At 40.6% G+C, this 17,632-nt stretch overlaps 2 long non-coding RNA genes across 2 annotated transcripts in view; one reads left to right on the plus strand and one right to left on the minus strand.

Annotated features, from left to right (window-relative positions):
- The first annotated feature begins 2,163 nt into the window (after positions 1 to 2,163).
- Positions 2,164 to 17,632, plus strand: part of LOC102461971 (uncharacterized) — a 43,288-nt gene continuing 27,819 nt past the window's right edge. The window contains exons 1-2 of the long non-coding RNA XR_012904820.2: positions 2,164 to 2,356; positions 3,418 to 3,541. This is a non-coding gene — a long non-coding RNA (uncharacterized LOC102461971). The remainder of the gene's footprint in view (positions 2,357 to 3,417; positions 3,542 to 17,632) is intronic.
- LOC112547357 (uncharacterized) overlaps positions 9,903 to 17,632 on the minus strand; it is a 78,301-nt gene continuing 70,571 nt past the window's right edge. The window contains exon 3 of the long non-coding RNA XR_016349916.1: positions 9,903 to 10,318. This is a non-coding gene — a long non-coding RNA (uncharacterized LOC112547357). The remainder of the gene's footprint in view (positions 10,319 to 17,632) is intronic.

Genomic DNA, 17,632 nt, shown 5'->3' on the forward strand with positions numbered 1-17,632 from the left:
CACTGGGGGCTTGTGTCTCATTCCTCACTCAAATCCTTCCACTTACCCTTCCCTAACCCCCCTTCCTGATGTCAAATAAAATACACGTATTTTATGAACACAAACTCTCTTTATTTAACAAAACCGGGGGGGGGGGGGGGGAAGAGGAAGAGAATGAAACTGTGGTGAGACTAGGGAAAGGAGGCAGTAGAGGGGAGGGGGAAACCTAGGAGGAGGGAGCTGGAAGGGGGAAGCAAGGGGAAGAAGGAGGAAGGGAAGCTCAGGGTTGTGGGGGGGGGTCTCTCTGGACCAACTTGATTTTTCAAGTGAACCTACTCCTCGGTTCACATGTGACCTTTGGTGGCCAGGCTGGCAGCTATCCTGTCATAGACGGCCACATTCCTCAATCTAGTGCAGAGATCATGGATGTTGGGGGCATCCCCCCTAAATATGAAAAAGGTCCATGATCTCCACCCTGGTCCAGGAAGGTGCCCGACTTCTCCAGGTCCTAGCAGGCTCCTGGGAGCTGGCAGACTGCTCCTGGGGAGCGGTGGAGGGTTGTCTGCCAGTGGCTTGCTGGCTCATGTTGGGGCCACTGGGTCAGGGACAGTGACTACTGGCTCTGGGCTGGCAGGCTTGGAGCTGGCACAGGCACTGTGGCCAGAGTCTACCCCTTTAAGGGCTCCGGGGAAGGGGGGGGGGAGGGAAAGGAGTGATCTTGGTTGAGGCTGGAGTAGCCACCAGGGTACCCTGGGAAGGCTGGAGGCCCCCATTTCGAAATAAGTGTCTACACAGCACTTATTTTGAAATAGCTATTTCGAATTTGGCATTATTCCTCGTAGAATGAGGTTTACCAAATTCGAAATAAACGCTCCACTATTTCAAATTTATTTCAAAAGAGCGGTTTGGCTGTGTAGACGCTAGGAAAGCTATTTTGAAATAACGACTGTTATTTCAAAATAACTTTGCTGTATAGACATACCCTAAGAGACTAAAAAAACATATAGATAGCTAAGAGTACGTCTACACTGCAACCCTAGTTCAGACTAGGGATGCAAATGGAGACGACCGAAGTAGTTAATGAAGCAGGGATTTAAATATCCCACGCTTCATTAACATGATCTCGCCGGTGCGCTAGTTCAAATCACAGCTTATTTGAACCAGGAAGTGCGCGCCGGGACACATTAGTTTGGACTAAAGCCCTTAGTCCGAACTAACGTTACTCCTTATTTTTTGAGGAGTAATGTTAGTTCGGATTAAGGGCTTTAGTTCGAACTAACGCATCCCGGCACGCACTTCCTGGTTCAAATCAGCTGTGATTCGAACAAGCGCGCCGGCGAGATCGTGTTAATGAAGCGTGGGATATTTAAATCCCTGCTTCATTAACTACTTCGCTCGTCTCCATTTGCATCACTAGTCCAAACTAGGGATGCAGGGTAGATGTACCCTAAGATTGTATGTTATAAACCCACTATTTTATCTGAACAAAATAATCTTTTAAAAATACCTTTCAACAGAAGTGTTAGTAAACTTATACCAATGAACTTAGTAAAATTGGAATAAACTCTATTCTTAAATCATAAAATTTCCTACATTTTTATGTTTCCTGTACTGGTTCATGTTTCCCTATGGAAATATATCAAAGACAGAATTAGAAAAGACTTAAAACCTTTTCTATGCTTTTGATAAGATACTTTCTTCAAATAAAATTTAACTTGAAATAACTCTCCAAGCCATGTAGAACAGTTCCAGAGCATTTTTTAACTTTTTTCTTCCTTCCCCTCCCCCGCTATCTCAACAGTTGTTAAAAGAAACAGAAAACAATTGAAATTTCACCTAGTTGGTAGACAAGTCAATTTGTGTTTTGCTGCAAGATAATCTACACTTGTCAGGGCATGCACTGGGGTCTCTTGCGCTTGTTATGATAACTGAATTACTTCAATTAAGTTTTTAATTGCAGAATTTAAAGTTTCATTTCCTTTTGGATGGATTATTATAATTTCTTTAATAAAATTAAATGTTAATTTTTGTTGAAATGATAAATACATTTCTCTATTCTGTAAAATCCATAGAAGTGAGTATTGACTTTTCTGTTCTAACCTGTGATTCAAGTAAAGTTCATGTGAATACGCTGTTGAGTTATCTTGTAAATTCTATCACTGTATTTTCTATTTATGACATTTATAGTTGCAAAAAGTATTTAATATAGAAATATTTCTACTAATGATATGCACCAGAAAGTAACTTTTAAAACATTGGATAATATTTCCAATCTGCCGAGACTGACCGAGACTTTTTATTAGACAGAAAGAGAAGACCTATACCCTGAAAAATAAAATTACATTACTTATTTGAGAGAGGAGAATTTAATCCTCAGGTAAGAAAAAATACTATAAATACTACCTGTCCCCACAGAAGGAAAACCATAAAAACCAGATTACTTTCATTGTTGTCTTCTTTTTCCCTAGTTTTTGTCTGTTATTTTTTATATTCAAAACATTAATTTTTCTTTAGATTTTTTTTACAAAGAAGAAAAAAAAAGGGCTAGGCCACGTCTATGCTGAGAATTAACTTCAATTCTTTATTGTTCAGGATGTAACCAGATGCTTAAGTAAAATGTTTGATCTGTCTTTCAGTGGAAAGCTTCTTTTTAAATCACAGATCAACTTAGTCAGAGGAAAGGCATTCTCTTGCTTTATGAACAGAGGAAGTAATCTGGGTGCATTTTTAGAGATATTTTACTCCCCATGGAGGAATAAAGCTACATTTAGAGCTGGTTTCTGGTTTAATATCTCTTATTGAAAGCTGGACCTTCTGAAATCCAATGCAAGGTAGAACTCACAAGTGGAGGATTTTATTTTATGAGGGGTTAATTTCATTAGTCAGTTTAACGCTAGATCCATATTCCTTCCCCACTTTGCTTACATTTGTATAATTGCTATAATGCAGTGATAGAGTTTTATGAACACTTCTTATATACCTTTTACATAGTTTAAATCTGATATAAATTAACTTTATTGCACTTAATGTGATTTAAACCAGTCAAGAAAGGAACTAGAGAATCCTTTCTTTGGTGAACAACCATGGAAAAATTTGACATGAACAAAATTGTTACTGCACCATTGATATTATTTAAAGTACTGCTGTTAGGGTACAATGGTTATTTTGTTGTACATGTTTGCTTTTATTTTAATCTCTGTTATAGTAATTAGTTACCACTTTTTCTTATTGAATATTTTATTTGACATATATTTAAATGAAAATAAGGGTTACTGTTGGTAAACTTTTATATACTAACTATTAGCAACTATTTGATGCACCCTTCATGCTATGAGAACATCAGGCAAACACACCCATTGCTCATGTATTGTATTTTTGGCTCTGATCCAAAGCCCAAAATTTCCACTGACTTCAATGTTTTATTGGATCACTCCTTAGGATATCCACCCCATAAGCAGAATATACTTTTTCGGCATCAACATGTAACATCAACAGACTCCGGTTGTTGGCAGGCAGGATCAAACCTGGAAGTTCTGGAGTTAAATACATGACCCTCTACCACGTGAGTTAAAAGCCTCATGGCTTTCAGTTAAAGCTATAGCCCTAAGGTTACACATTTATGGCACGTCTACACAGCAGGGCAAAAGTCAAATTAAGATATGCAACTTTAGCTACATTAATTGCATAGCTGAAGTAGAAATGCTTTAATTCAGCTTCTGTACAGCAGGAAGATGAAGGAAGAACACTCTTCCTTCAACTTCCCTTACTCCTTGTGAAATGAAGGTTACAAAAGTTGGAGCAAGAAATCCTCCACCTTGACATTATTTTGAAATAACAAAATGTGGCATCTACACTGTATTATTATTTCAAAATAATGTCAGTTATTCCGAAATAATGCTGCTGTGTAGATGGACCTAGAGAAAGACACCACGGGCAATCTTCTATTAGACCTACTTCTGCTGGTGAAAAAGACAAACTTTCAAGCTTACTCAGAGGTCTTCTTGAGGGCTGGAAAAACTAGCATGCCAGAGCTATATACAAATTGGAATAGATAGTTTAGAATGGTTATTTAACAAATATTCTCAAGGGATCATACAAGGTGAAGTGACATCTTAATGTTTCTGTAGTCATAGGACAAAAAAAGGGTGTTAGTGAGTTATTGGGTTACAGTTTATTATAATAAGCCAGGAATCCAGACACCCTACGCCAGTGGTCTCCAACCTTTCTACACCAATGATTACTTTTTTAAATGTCAGGGCAAGCCAAGATCAACCCCATCTCTTCCTCAAGACCCTACCCCTTCCTTGAGGCCCTGCCCTCTCCATTCCCCTCCTCTCCATCATTTGCTGCCCCCAGCCCTTACTCACTCTCACTGGGTTGAGATAGGAGGGGTGGGCTCTGGGGTGGGAGGAGCAAGCTCTGGGAGGGAATTTGGGTGCAGGTGGAGGCAGAGAAGGGGATGCTGGCTCAGGGAGGGGACTCCAGGCCGGGGAGTCTTGGGCTCAGATAGAGAGTTGGGGTGCTGGAGCAAGCTGCAGGCTTGTGGATATGAAGGTGCAGGAGTTTGGGCTGGGGTGTATGAGGGGCTCAGGACAGGGGGGTTGGGAGTATGATGGGCTCAGTACACAGATCTGCAGTGTGTGGATGGTGCAGGAGTGTTGTGGCAGAAGTCTGGGGATGTGGGGGTGCAGGAGTTTGGGAACGTAAGGGGCTCAGGTCAGGGGATTCAGGTGTATGATGGGCTCAGGGTTGAGGTATGTGGGGAAGTGCAGGAGTGTTATGATGCTGCAGCCAGATGGGGCTTTGGCCCCAACTGGGGGCTTGCCAGGCTTCATTTTTAATTATAATATTATGTCCAACACAAAACATTTCAGCATTGTCTTTATTTATGAGATTGGCGGGAACCTGTTTTGGGTCGGGCCACTGACCCACAGAAAAATCAGTCAGGGACCACACAAGCCAGATGGAAAAAAACAACCCTTCCAAAAACTCCCCAAACCTCACTGATGTGGCCCCACTGACACCCCTCACTCCCCTGGCATTTGTGTTTTATTTCCCCTCTCCTCAACTCAAGGGTGTAAGGACATGTTTTCCTTATAAAGAAAAGCAAATGTGTACTTTTAGCTTCAAGCTCATTTAGACTTAAAGAACAAATAAGAAAGAACAAAAGTAAAATCTCCATGGAAAGGGCATACAGTGTGTATCAACTCTGGACTGTGCCACTCGGTCCTTACACTTCCTAAAACGGGAAGCACATATTGGGCCCCTCTCATCTTGTCCAGGCACCTGCATCAGTGCAGGGATGAATCTGGCCTAGAGAGTCTGATCAGCTGATTTATGCTCAAGATGCATGAAGGGCAAGAAGAGGCTGAGGAATTCCCTTTTCACCTCAAGAGACCTTCAGATATTGCAAAGGCACTTGAAGATGTGCGCAAAATAAATACTTCCACCTTTCCCCCAACTGTGAAGGCAGTATCCTTGGTTTACACTAGCACAAACTGAGCCATTTGCATGAGGAAGAGAAAAGTATCTACAAGGTGAAGAGGCTCAGTCAGAGTCCAGCACAATCCCCCAAAACCTTTGCTGCAAATCACATTTTAATTTTCTGTGATCGACAAGTGGGAATTTTGGAACTGATAGCTCCCCATCCTTGATGGCTGACCAGCTCTGTCACAGTGGGGATATGGCAGAGCAGCCACTTGTCTGCTACTGAAGAGTATCATGTCTCTACATCTGATTTGCATAGATTATACCCAAGCTTATAAAATGACCTAGGTTCATTCAAATATTGGCCCAGTCTTACTCAATATTCAGCCCAACTTCACTGAAGTCCACAATCATTGGCAAAATTTGGACAACTCTGCCCCCAATTTCATGTTTCTAATGACACCTAATAAGTTTCACTTGATCTGCAATTTCATTACTAAAGTTTTGCACAGTTTTGTGTATCTGATTGTTGTGTGGGCTGCTTCCAGTCCCTCAAAACTCTCAGCTGCAGCACTGACCAGGTGGGCAGCCTCCAGCCAGCAGCCCTGGCACCCTTATTCCAGGAGCTGCTGGCCAGCTAGCTGGAAGCTCTGGGCAGTGCAGCCCCAGCTCTCCCCTCCCCCACCAATTGAGGGAGCCAGACAGCCTAGTCCCAGCCTTTCCTCTCATAAAGGAGTGTTGTGAGCAAGACACGAGAAGTCTTTCTTCCGCTCTACTCTGTGCTGGTTAGGCCTCAGTTGGAGTATTGTGTTCAGTTCTGGGCACCGCATTTCAGGAAAGATGTGGAGAAATTGGAGAGGGTCCAGAGAAGAGCAACAAGAATGATTTAAGGTCTAGAGAACATGACCTATGAGGGAAGGCTGAAGGAATTAAGTTTGTTTAGTTTAGAAAAGAGAAGATTGAGGGGGAACATGATAGCAGTTTTCAGATATCTAAAAGGGTGTCATAAGGAGGAGGGAGAAAACTTGTTCATCTTGGCCTCTGGGGATAGAACAAGAAGCAATGGGCTTAAACTGCAGCAAGGGAGGTTTAGGTTGGACATTAGGAAAAAGTTCCTAACTGTCAGGGTGGTCAAACACTGGAAGAAATTGCCCAGGGAGGTTGTGGAATCTCCATCTGTGGAGATATTTAAGAATAAGTTAGATAACTGTCTATCAGGGATGGTCTAGACCCGTGGTCCCCAACACGGTGAGCGCCGGCCCCGGGGGCGCCGCGGATTCACCCCCCGCGGCGCGCGGCGCTTGGGGAGAGAGCGCTAGCGCCGGCCCCGGGCGCGCGGTGCTTGGGGAGAGAGCGCTAGCGCCGGCCCCGGGCGCGCGGCGCTTGGGGAGAGAGCGCTAGCGCCGGCCCCGGGCGCGCGGCGCTTGGGGAGAGAGCGCCAGCGCTGGAATGCGGCTATGGGGGGGCGAACGGCCACGCCCCCTGGCTCCCGGCAACCCCAAATGGTTGGGGACCACTGGTCTAGACAGTATTTGGTCCTGCCATGAGGGCACGGGACTGGACTCGATGACCTCTTGAGGTTCCTTCCAGTCCTAGTATTCTATGATTCTGTGAAAGAGCTGTGGGCTGGATAGGTGTCAGGCAGCCCAGCTCTGTTTCCCCCACAGTGAGCAGCTTCCTGGGGGGTCAGGCAGCCCAGTCCTGGGCCCACCTCCTGCAAGGAACCGCTGGAGGAATGGGCAGCCCAACTCCAGCCTCGCCCCAGTGAGAAGCTTCCACCTCCCCGACCTCTCAGCCCCCCTTTGTGTGCTCCCCTCTGTCCTGAATCGTGCACCCCCTTACCTTCCACCCTCTGCCCTCATTCCTGTACCACAGGGCTATGCACCTTGTTAATTATCCCTTGGTTTATATTGTTTCGTGTGTGTGCGCGCGTGTGTATGTATATATAATTTTGTTAGTAACTGGTGGGTGCCCCGGTGGTGCACAACTGAGCAAGCACACATGACATCAGTGTTGGTACACAGGACAAAACTCACTCCAGTCATGGATGGAAAATCTTAGAAGGAACACTGTATAACACATTCACAAACTACATTATATTTACCAGTAGCACTTCTAATCCTTATGGAATATGTTCAAAGTTCGGTGTGTTGTTGTATAGTATAAGTCAGATAATTCTCAGCTGGTGAGCACCTAATATCCTGACAGTGGAGGCTGTACACAGACCAGTAGCTTAGTTTAGAATGCCTTAGGGTATGTCTACACTGTAAGCTTATTTCAGAAAAAAAGCTATTCTGGAAGATATCTTCCAGAATTGCTTATTTCGAAATAGAGCAGCCACACTACAGGGAAGCCTCAAAATTCGTCCAAGGTAGGCTCCCCTAATGTAGACATGCTATCTTGATTTAGAGCCCCAGGAGGCACTGGGGAGGAATAATTTAGAATGGACCTGGTAAGGAGCTATTTTGACATAGAAGCAGTGGAGTGTCCACACGCCCCCTATTCCGAAAGAGCTTTTTCGGAAAAGGCGTTATTCCTCATGGAATGAGGTTTACCAATGTTGGAAAAAGCCCTCCGTTTTTTAAATTTTCTTAAAAATTTAAATTTTCTTTAAATTTTAAATTTGGACGCTAGTATTGGTTTTCTGGAATAATGTCCATTATTCTGGGAAAATGGTGCAGTGTAGACGCACCCTTTAGATTTCACACTTTTTTCCTGCTTATCTGGAGTTATCTTCTATTATCTCTAGCTTAGACAATTAAATGATTGGGTTCTGTAATAGATAAATGACATAGTGTTTAGTTCACACTGCAGTTTACTATAAGCCCCCAAATGTAATTATGGATAACTATTGACAAAATCAATGTGTTAATGTTGTATGACACAGTCCTTAAGCCCCATGTGAACAAGGATTTCAGGATTATGCTGTTATCATTTAATAAACATAAACACAAGAAATTTAGGTATAAAAAAATCCATGCAATCCTATAAAATTAGGATCCTATAAGAGGTTTTGCTGTAGTCACCACCAGAAGTTAACTTTTTTATTTGAAAAGAAAAATGAAGTTTTTGTTCTTCTGTTTGAAAAGTTAACCTTCACAGTGTAAACTGATACAGTGCCATCTTATTGACTCAACTGTCTATATTGAGGCTATAACACCACAAAGAGAGGTGTGAACTTTCACATTCATTTTAACGGAATGTTAACTTTGAGGCTTAATAATGGCCTTCTAAATGTCAGCACTATTAATTACATTTTGAAAATCCTATCTCCAGGATTAGAACCTCAACTCAGTGATAGCTAAGCTGAAAAGATCATTACTATTTTACGTTAGGGAGAGTTACCGGAGGTTCTGTTATCTTAGAATTAGTTACCAAATATATATTATGAACAATACATGAATGTTGCATATCTTGTACAGAAATAATATATGTATGTTGAGTAAATAAAAATAAACAAACACTTTGCTGGGGGATGACAAGGGAGATACATCCAGTGCAATTAGCTCTATACTTTCTATGTTTCATTTACCTCACACTGATCTAACATATTACCTGTATTTTCCAGCAAGAGCAGTGGTGTAGGAAGCTCCACTAGAATTTGGAGGATGTCATTTCCTTTTTGTGTGTGTGTGTGTGTGTGTGTGTGTGTGTGTGTGTGTGTGTGTGTGTGTGGAAAACCAAACAAACTAAAAAGCTATAAAAGTCACCAGTCAATTAAATTTAAGAAAATGGAATAAAATGTTTAATATTTAATATTTTATCCTTGTTTTACAGACAAACTATCTAAAGTAATACAGAATTTCTTAATTCCACCATCTGAAGGAGCTACATATAATTATTATTATCACATCACAAATTAAAAGACTGTAACTATTGGTTGGAAAGCAAGGCCACCATTATACATAGTAATAACAGTAATCAGATTGGGAGAGGAAAGGCAGGATGTAGCTGTCAAGTTCTAATCTCACTATTTTCCATGCAACTTTGTGAGACCCATTTAAACCATACCAGGTTGGCAAGCTCACACTGCAGACCCCAACCATCACCTCAGTGACAGCAATGTTACTTAGAGTATGTTTACACTGCAATTAAAAATCCACAAATAGCACATATCAGTCAACTGAGGCTCACAGGGCCCAGGCTGTGGGCCTGTGTAATCACACTGTAGGCATCAGCTCAGGCTGAAGCTTAGGCTCTTGGACACTGAAAAGTGGGAAGGTCCCAGACCTCATGCTGCAGTCTGAGCCCAAACACAATTAAATATCCCTACTGCCTGAGCTCTGTGAGCCCAAGTCAGCTGGCACGGGCCAGCCATGGCTATCTAATTGTAGCGTAGACATACCACATGTCTCAGTACAACTACATGCTACACTCCCTTGTCATGGAACAACCAAGCCCAGACTGTGGCCACAGTAAGAGCTAAAACAGACATGCATTCAATATCAAGCCAAGCAATTAACTGAGTTTTATTTTAGTCACATTATTGTTGCCTGATTATGGAAACTCAGAGGTGGTTTATATCCTATTATGGAACAATTGTAGCTGGCCAGATGAAGTGCTTCAAACTGTAACATGTTGCCATACTCATCCATCAGATCATTGGTCTGGAAGGCTGAAGAAACGGGGCTTCCATGCAAGCCATGTGGAATGTGTAGTTCTTGAAAACTGACACAAAAAATTAATCTTGTACTTATATTATGTGCTTCTAGAGAAGCAACTGCAATAACTTAGACATCTTAGAATGATCTGTTCTATCTGACTCCATTCTCTGACTATCTTCTATCATCATATACTTGGGGAGACTCTCTGCACTTACAGGGAAATCTCTGCCAAGTGGAAAGGGAGGCCTTGGGCACCAGAATCCTCAAACTTGTCCTGGTCGTACTGGCTGAGCACACCTGTTTTATCTCTGAAACAGACAAATAATTTTATTTCATTATTGGGTCCCAAGCATGTTACTACTGCCTGGGAAAATAATATTTTCTGTCCTACTTAAAGTTGTTCATGGTCAAGTGTTAAAGTGGCGTCAAGCAATATTACTATTTTACGTTAGGGAGAGTTACCTGAGGTTCTGTTATCTTAGAATTAGTTACCAAATATATATTATGAACAATACATGAATGTTGCATATCTTGTACAGAAATAATATATGTATGTTGAGTAAAAAAAATAAACAAACACTACTCTTTAATGAAAATGCTCTAAATTGTCTACCTACATACAAAATAACATGTCAAAAATACAGTTGTTAATTGCAAGGATCTATACAATGCCCAATATAATAGGAATCTGGTCCAGACCGAAGCCTCTGATTGCTACTAAAACATACATAAAGAGAAATAATAAAACATACTTTACAGTAAATAAGATTACTGTAAATTATAGGCATTACCTGTTTGGTTGATTGGTGCTTGTTGATTATCTTTGCAAGGTTTGGTTGTTTATCCTAAGCTCCATTTGTTTTTTTAGTAATGCAACTTGCCTAGACCAATATAAGAATTATCAGAAATATTGAGAAAACTAAGAAGTTGACCAATCTGTGTACGATTGTTAGGCCCTCTACATATGTACAAAGTATTCACTGGCATCCAAACCTCTCCTCTCCAATGCTGAGTTTATCTTGTCATGTTTGTCTGTTCCAGATATGGGCTGGTCACGGAGTTTGCTTATCCACACAGATGTGTTCATTGTAAATTCCTTTAATGGGTCATTGTAAGACCTTTCTCGGATGATTCTGATGTCAGCTTTTGAGTCAATTTTAAAATCAATAGTCTTGCCATGAATATTTAGTTTTACTCTCCAGGCAAGTTCTATGTCTTCCCAAGTGATAAATCCTAGAAACAATGGCTCTTGATTGTCTGTAATATGAGTCAACTTCCTGACTACTTTGGTAGGGAAAAGTGTCCATATTTCATTCATTTATATCACCATGTGTCTTTGGCTGGACATGTAAAATCTCTTGGGATATGCTTTTTTCATACCTGATGCATGTAGGATGAAATTTGTCCTTCTTAGCCTCAGCGTTCTTTCTCCTTGCTTCAGAGGTTTTATGGTGACTATAACACTCAAATATCTGTTTTTAGTTTTTATGTTAGTTTCGGGTTTTTCAAGTTGCTCATGGCTTTTGTTGTATTGCTTGACTAATTCTATCTGGTTTGCTATTTTTAGCTGTGGTGAGAGTTAAATCTCATTCATTTGTAGCTGCTGTAAAAGATCTTTATCTTTTAATCCAGTAACTAGCCAGTCTCTGATATTTTCACATTTTGCATTCCCCAAATCATAGTTTTCAGCCAAAGTATGTGGAGCTCTTATAAAACATTCAGTATTTTCCTCTGGTTCCAACATACTCTTTCATAAATCACATTTCTCTGGGGTATAGAGTGTGAATCAAACAGAACCCTTTCAGAGTCATCTGTGTGACAGAGTTCAGTAAAGTCTAAGGATGTAAAGATATCCTCTGCTTGCTTCCCCATAGCATAAATTAATTAAGATTTCTGTATATCTCCTGTTTCTTTGTAGTGTTTGTTTGCAATGCAAAAATCTTGCAAAATATTGCTTCCAGACTGTGCATACTGAAAATTTGTCAATGTTGAAGTTCTCTGGGGGCATTGAGAAGTGGCATGGTGATGAGGTTCTGCAATCTTTGTTGCTGTTTTCATTGTATTTCTATTCTTAGTTTACTCCTGACACCATGTCATAATCTTTTGTACCAGATATGGATTGCTCATCATAAGCTCCTTTAATGATCTGTCAGATATTGCAGAGGTTTCTTTATACAAGGTATTTTACGTAAAGTGTCTTCAGGTAGCTAAATGGTATTACACATTTTTGTGTCCCATTACACATCTGTTCTTAATTCATGGTAAGTTAATGAGAAGGGCCTCAATATCTTGCTTCTATGAAAAAGCTCCAGGAATGCCCAATATTATGTCTCCACGTAGTCCAGTTGTTGGACTAGAGCAGTGGAGTGGACAAATGCAAATGTATCGGAGACTTCCAGATTGTGCTTTTTGCTGCACATCCACAGCAACATTCTGAAGATGAAGACATTGGTACTTGTCTTTCATGTAGGTTTCTCCTATCTAATACTAATAGTTTAAGAGGGAGAAATCACATTTTGACTGCATAATCAACTAAGGGAACTTAGGATCTTCTTTCTGGGATCCAGGCTGCATCTTGTGAACAAGGACTGTCTCCGCAGTATACCCATTTAGCTTATTGACTCACAAGCCCAGACAGACTACAATAAGGGCTTGGCATACTTCCTGAAAAGGGTTGCTGGTCATTTGGGTGCCACAGAAGCTGCAATGTTCTCGATGGCCTTTGTGGGAGGAGGTACACTGTGTGACACTGGCAAGCCAGGTGCCAGCTCATGAAAATACCCCTAGGGCTAAACTGAATTCTAACAAATACTAGCTGCCAAGAGCACTGACAGAATTGCTGGCCCCCTGAACCAGGTGCGGGGCGGGGGATGGGAGTGGGTCTGGCTCTACACTTACAGAAGGGGCGGGGCCTTGCATGGAAGGATCAGAGCTGGGGGCTAGTCTTTCCCTGCCAGCCCTTCAGCACCATCCGGAGTGCTACCTGGAGCTCTGGTGGTGACTTAAAGGGCCCAGGGCTTCAACTATCTCCACTACCACAGTTATGGGGCCTTTTTTGATCACCAGGCACTGAGCCGGCTCTCCCCTTCACCCATCCCTACCTCCCATCAGCAGGCCTACTAGCTGCCACCAGTCTGGCTCACTTGTGTGCTGTGCTTGTTTAAATAGGTATTAGAGTAATCAAAATGTATTCAAACTTTATTAAATGTTTGTAAGTTGTCGCATGCCTTAATCTCACTTATAATATCGATGTTCTATATTATAAGGTATTATTGAAGTGTTTGCTCAATGAGGCCTGGTCTACACTAGCCCCCTAATGTCGATTTTCTAAGTGATGTGTCCACACTACCAAGCCCGTTATTCCAGAATAAGAGGCTATGGAATTTGAACTCTGTAATCCTGCTTTTCACAAGGAGTAATGCATTCCCGAACTTCTAAGTCCAACATAATGTTAGTGTAGATGCTCCAGTGTCACTAATTCAAACTAATTTGCCTCCAGGAGGTCTCCCACAGCTCCCCAGAGTGCTTCCGAGGGCTCTGAGTACTAGTCAGGCTCCATTAATGTGGATATCCTACCTCAGACTTCATTTGATTCCTACCCGTAGTGAGGACACAGAACTTCGAATTTATAAAATAGGGTACCCAGAAGTCAAATTCAGTAAATTTGAAATAATCACCGGACAGAAAAAAAAGCATTAATAAGCCTGAAATACTAGTTTCCAATAGGAGGTGTTATCTCCTGTCCAACAAAGAAGGCCCATTAACCCAGACGAAAAATTGTGGAACATCACAGGACAAGACTTTGTTGATTGCTCACTGCCTCCTCCCTAACCCCTCCTGAAGAGGAGACTTGCATGTGAATTCCTCTTAACAGATGAAATTGTGACTGGAAGCAGAAATGCAGGGGGCAGGGGAGGCAAGGGAGGAATAAAAGTCTTCAAGCCTATGAATCGATGGAATTGTAAAAAGTTAGATTTTTTTTAAAGTATAGTAAATAATTTTATTTGCTTTCTGGTTTCTGAGCCTTAGGGTTAACTCAGTACATCAGGCATGTTGTGCATATTTTCATAGTTTCAGGATTTTTGTCAACACTGAGGACTAGAAACTTTTTCTTTAAAATGTAAGCTGAGACTCTCCCTGAACACTTTTCTCCAAGAACTGTAGTTTTGAGAGAACCCCCAAATATTGCAAGACTTTTGAAAAAATCACCAGGGGTAGCAACACTGGTCACTGACATCCTAATTTCAGTAGTATCTAAACTTTACACAAATTATTTCATATTCTGCTAGTGATATCTTTAGAGAGGCATATAGCAAAATGAAGAGAATAGTATTGAGAAATGTAAGAATCTAGAAGCAGAGGTTTGGGTTGAGGATTGGGTTTCATGACTTTGACCTTCCTCAGACAATCCCATATAATTTTTTTTCATTCAAAGGTCTCACAAAGAGTTCATATCTACCTTTGAGAGATTTATGAACTTCCCAGTGTATAAAATTAAAGGCAAATATGAGTATTCTATGTAGGTTTAGACATTATATTCGGGTAGCCTCCATATGGGGCAGTAGAATAGATGACACAATCAGAGGTGCTGGAACAATTTTTATAATGGCATGCTGATGATGGAAACCGTGTATTTTTGTTTGTTATTTAAGCCAGGGAATGTATCAGCACCCTTACCACCACTGGGCACAGTGGTCAAGTTTCAAAAGGAGGACGTCTCATAGGAAAACTGAGAGGTTCAATACTTCTTATTTGTCACTTTAGAGTTGTTTCTTTCGTTTCACCCTCACATGGAGAATTCACAATAAGTAGGCTGAAAACTTTGTTTTTTCACAAAGTGTCTAGGAGTTATAAAACCTGTATTCAGCTTCATGAATCTCTGGGGTCATAAACACCTATATCCTTCATTCTTTTCTTTTTTTTTCTTTTTGTAGTTTTCAGTAAATTGGAAATCTTACCTCCAAGTCACTCACTATAAGTTTCTGCTGTTTTGTAATTAACACCTAGAACCTGCACTTTTTGAGGCAAGGAGACAAAAGTCTTGCTTTCTGCAGTCCGTTAACAGTCTCTCAGTTTATTATGCTCTCCCTCCTATTTGTTTTTAATTGAGACCTTACTTATAATGTAGCCATTTTGCTAAATGTAGAATATTGCTACATTACCACACATGAGTTTGCCTGGTTTTTATGTACATTAGCAAATTATGAAAGATCAAATATCTGAGGAAGCTGACACATACTAAATTAATCCTGAAGTAACCTTGTATTAACCGTTTCAAGTTCACAGTAGTATGTTAAACCACCACATTTAAAAGGCAGTCCCAAAAGCAAACTAAAATGGTGCTTGAGAATAAAGTGATAGATGAGCTATAAGGTAGGTGATAGAGATAAACTCATGGTTGACTCATCTATTTTTTATTAAGGTACTAATTGCACTAAAGACTAGGAATTTGAAAACCCAGAATATTGTAATGCAGAATCCTGAATGAGGTGTAATTATATTTACATAGATAATGAGACATTAAATGAAAAGGGAACAATAGATACAAAAAGTTATTCATTTCATCTTACATAATTATCTGAAAAAGATATAAATTAATAGAATTCATCTGAGAAAGGTGATAGCTGTAACAGATGCTATATTTTGAATTAAAAATGTAACATGCTTGTAATTTCCTTATGTTCTACTTCGTTTCATTTTACAATTAATTTAAGTTCACTTCTGATGTGTGTCCCAGAAAACAAAAGAGTACGCTCTTTCCCTTTCCATCCACCATAAACTAATTCTTTTACTCTAATGTTCAAGTCATGATAAACTAAGACCAACATTTTAGATGTCTATTTGTAACTTAGCCGTTTATAGATATGTAAAACCAAAAAAACACCAGAGAATAAGAAAATTGTATATATTTGATGATGTGGTTTTTGGAAGACCTATTAGGAGGCTCATACAGCTAGTGCTCCTCTTCTTAGAATATGCGCATTGTGCCTCAGGTGCCACATGACCAGGATTCATTACCAAATTTGGTACACTGGTGGATCATTAGCTTCCCAGACTTGAGCTGAGTACTGATAGGGAATGTGATGTGAACACTGATCCAACTCCCACAGCCAGTAGTAAAACAAATTCTATAGCTTATAGATGATAATTTTCTAACACAAAAGGCTTTGAACCTAACACAAGGTAAACTGTTTTGGGTACATCATTATTATGGATAAAAGATTAACTAGTCATTGGACTGGCAGTTGGTAGTTGCTTACGGACCAATTATTAAACTTGATTTCGATAAATATAGACACACAGTGAGCAATCCCAAACAGTAATAGATCTCTACATTTGGTGCTTCAAAAGGACTAATTCCACAAATCTGAGAAATTATGTGCAAACTTGATTTTTGGTTTTTAACTAAAATGTAAAGGACCAGATTCTGATCATTGGGCATTGCCAAAGTAAATGGACTATGTTTTCAAGTAAATAGAATTTAGAGGCCAATGGAATCCTCTCCTGCCATAATGCTCAGCTAAATCCTTTAATGGTCCTTACTTCAGCCTCAGGGCAGTCCTCTTCAGATGGGCTGGGGAGATGTTTAACTGGATTCATCGCTTGTAGTCAGGGTTCTGCACTTCCTTTGAGCTGGTCACTCCTAGTCTCTCCTCTGTAAAAGGGCTTCACAGGGACATCTGCACCTGTGTGGGCTCCCCATATATTGCCAGTCTTGGGTAGTGTTACCACATAAGTCTGTTGCAAATGGAACCTTGCATACTTGCAAGGGTGTGCAGGCAACAGGTAACTTAGCCAGCAGTGTGAATTAATAATTTTCTGTAATTTGTATAAAATATAATTGACTACGACATTTCATCTTAAAAACAGGTGGTCACTGAACATCTACAATAAGTCTTTCAAATGAAAATTGCACAACAATTTAGCATTTGTTGATTTAACCATAGACACATTATGTCCTCACTGACCCACCACATCTCCTTTTGAGTCAGTAACATCTACTGTCTGTCACTTTAAAAAGTCTTGGTGTGGCAGATCTTAAAAAAAAAAACCTCCAAAGAAACTCATTTTTAAAATGCCATAATTATGGACCCGATTGCCCCTGATTCAAGTAAACCCAAGGGAAGGGACTAAAGGAGATGAAATCATGAACCACAAGGTTCTCTTTGCAGAAATGTCACACCAACTGTTCTGTCAGAGGTCACAGTGGAATGGGCCATAGTCTGGCCCTAAACCCAATGGAGTGTGTGCCATGTGGCCTGGGAGAAAGGAGTGATTTTTGTGATGTAGGCTACCTTTTATAATGAGGAGCGGGAGGACCACACACACACACACACACACACACACACACACACACACACACACACAACATCCCTCCATGCTCAGATTTAGGGTGTACTATCATACCCTATTTATTTACTGGATCCAGTTAATAGTACATATTTCACATGCTTTTTAGCTATGTGTTTCCTTGATAGCCTGTGGTATTTCTAAAAGCAGTAACATAGTTACCCAATAATCCACAATGTCATGCTGTAAATTATGTAGTTTTCAAATGCATGCTGTTGATACTTTTCTTTAATATACTGCCTAAGGGTCTGATCAAACTCCCACTGAAGTCA

The sequence above is a fragment of the Pelodiscus sinensis genome, chromosome 6 (genome assembly GCF_052426305.1).
Source record: "Pelodiscus sinensis isolate ZL-2025 chromosome 6, ASM5242630v1, whole genome shotgun sequence".
NCBI lineage: Eukaryota > Metazoa > Chordata > Testudines > Trionychidae > Pelodiscus > Pelodiscus sinensis.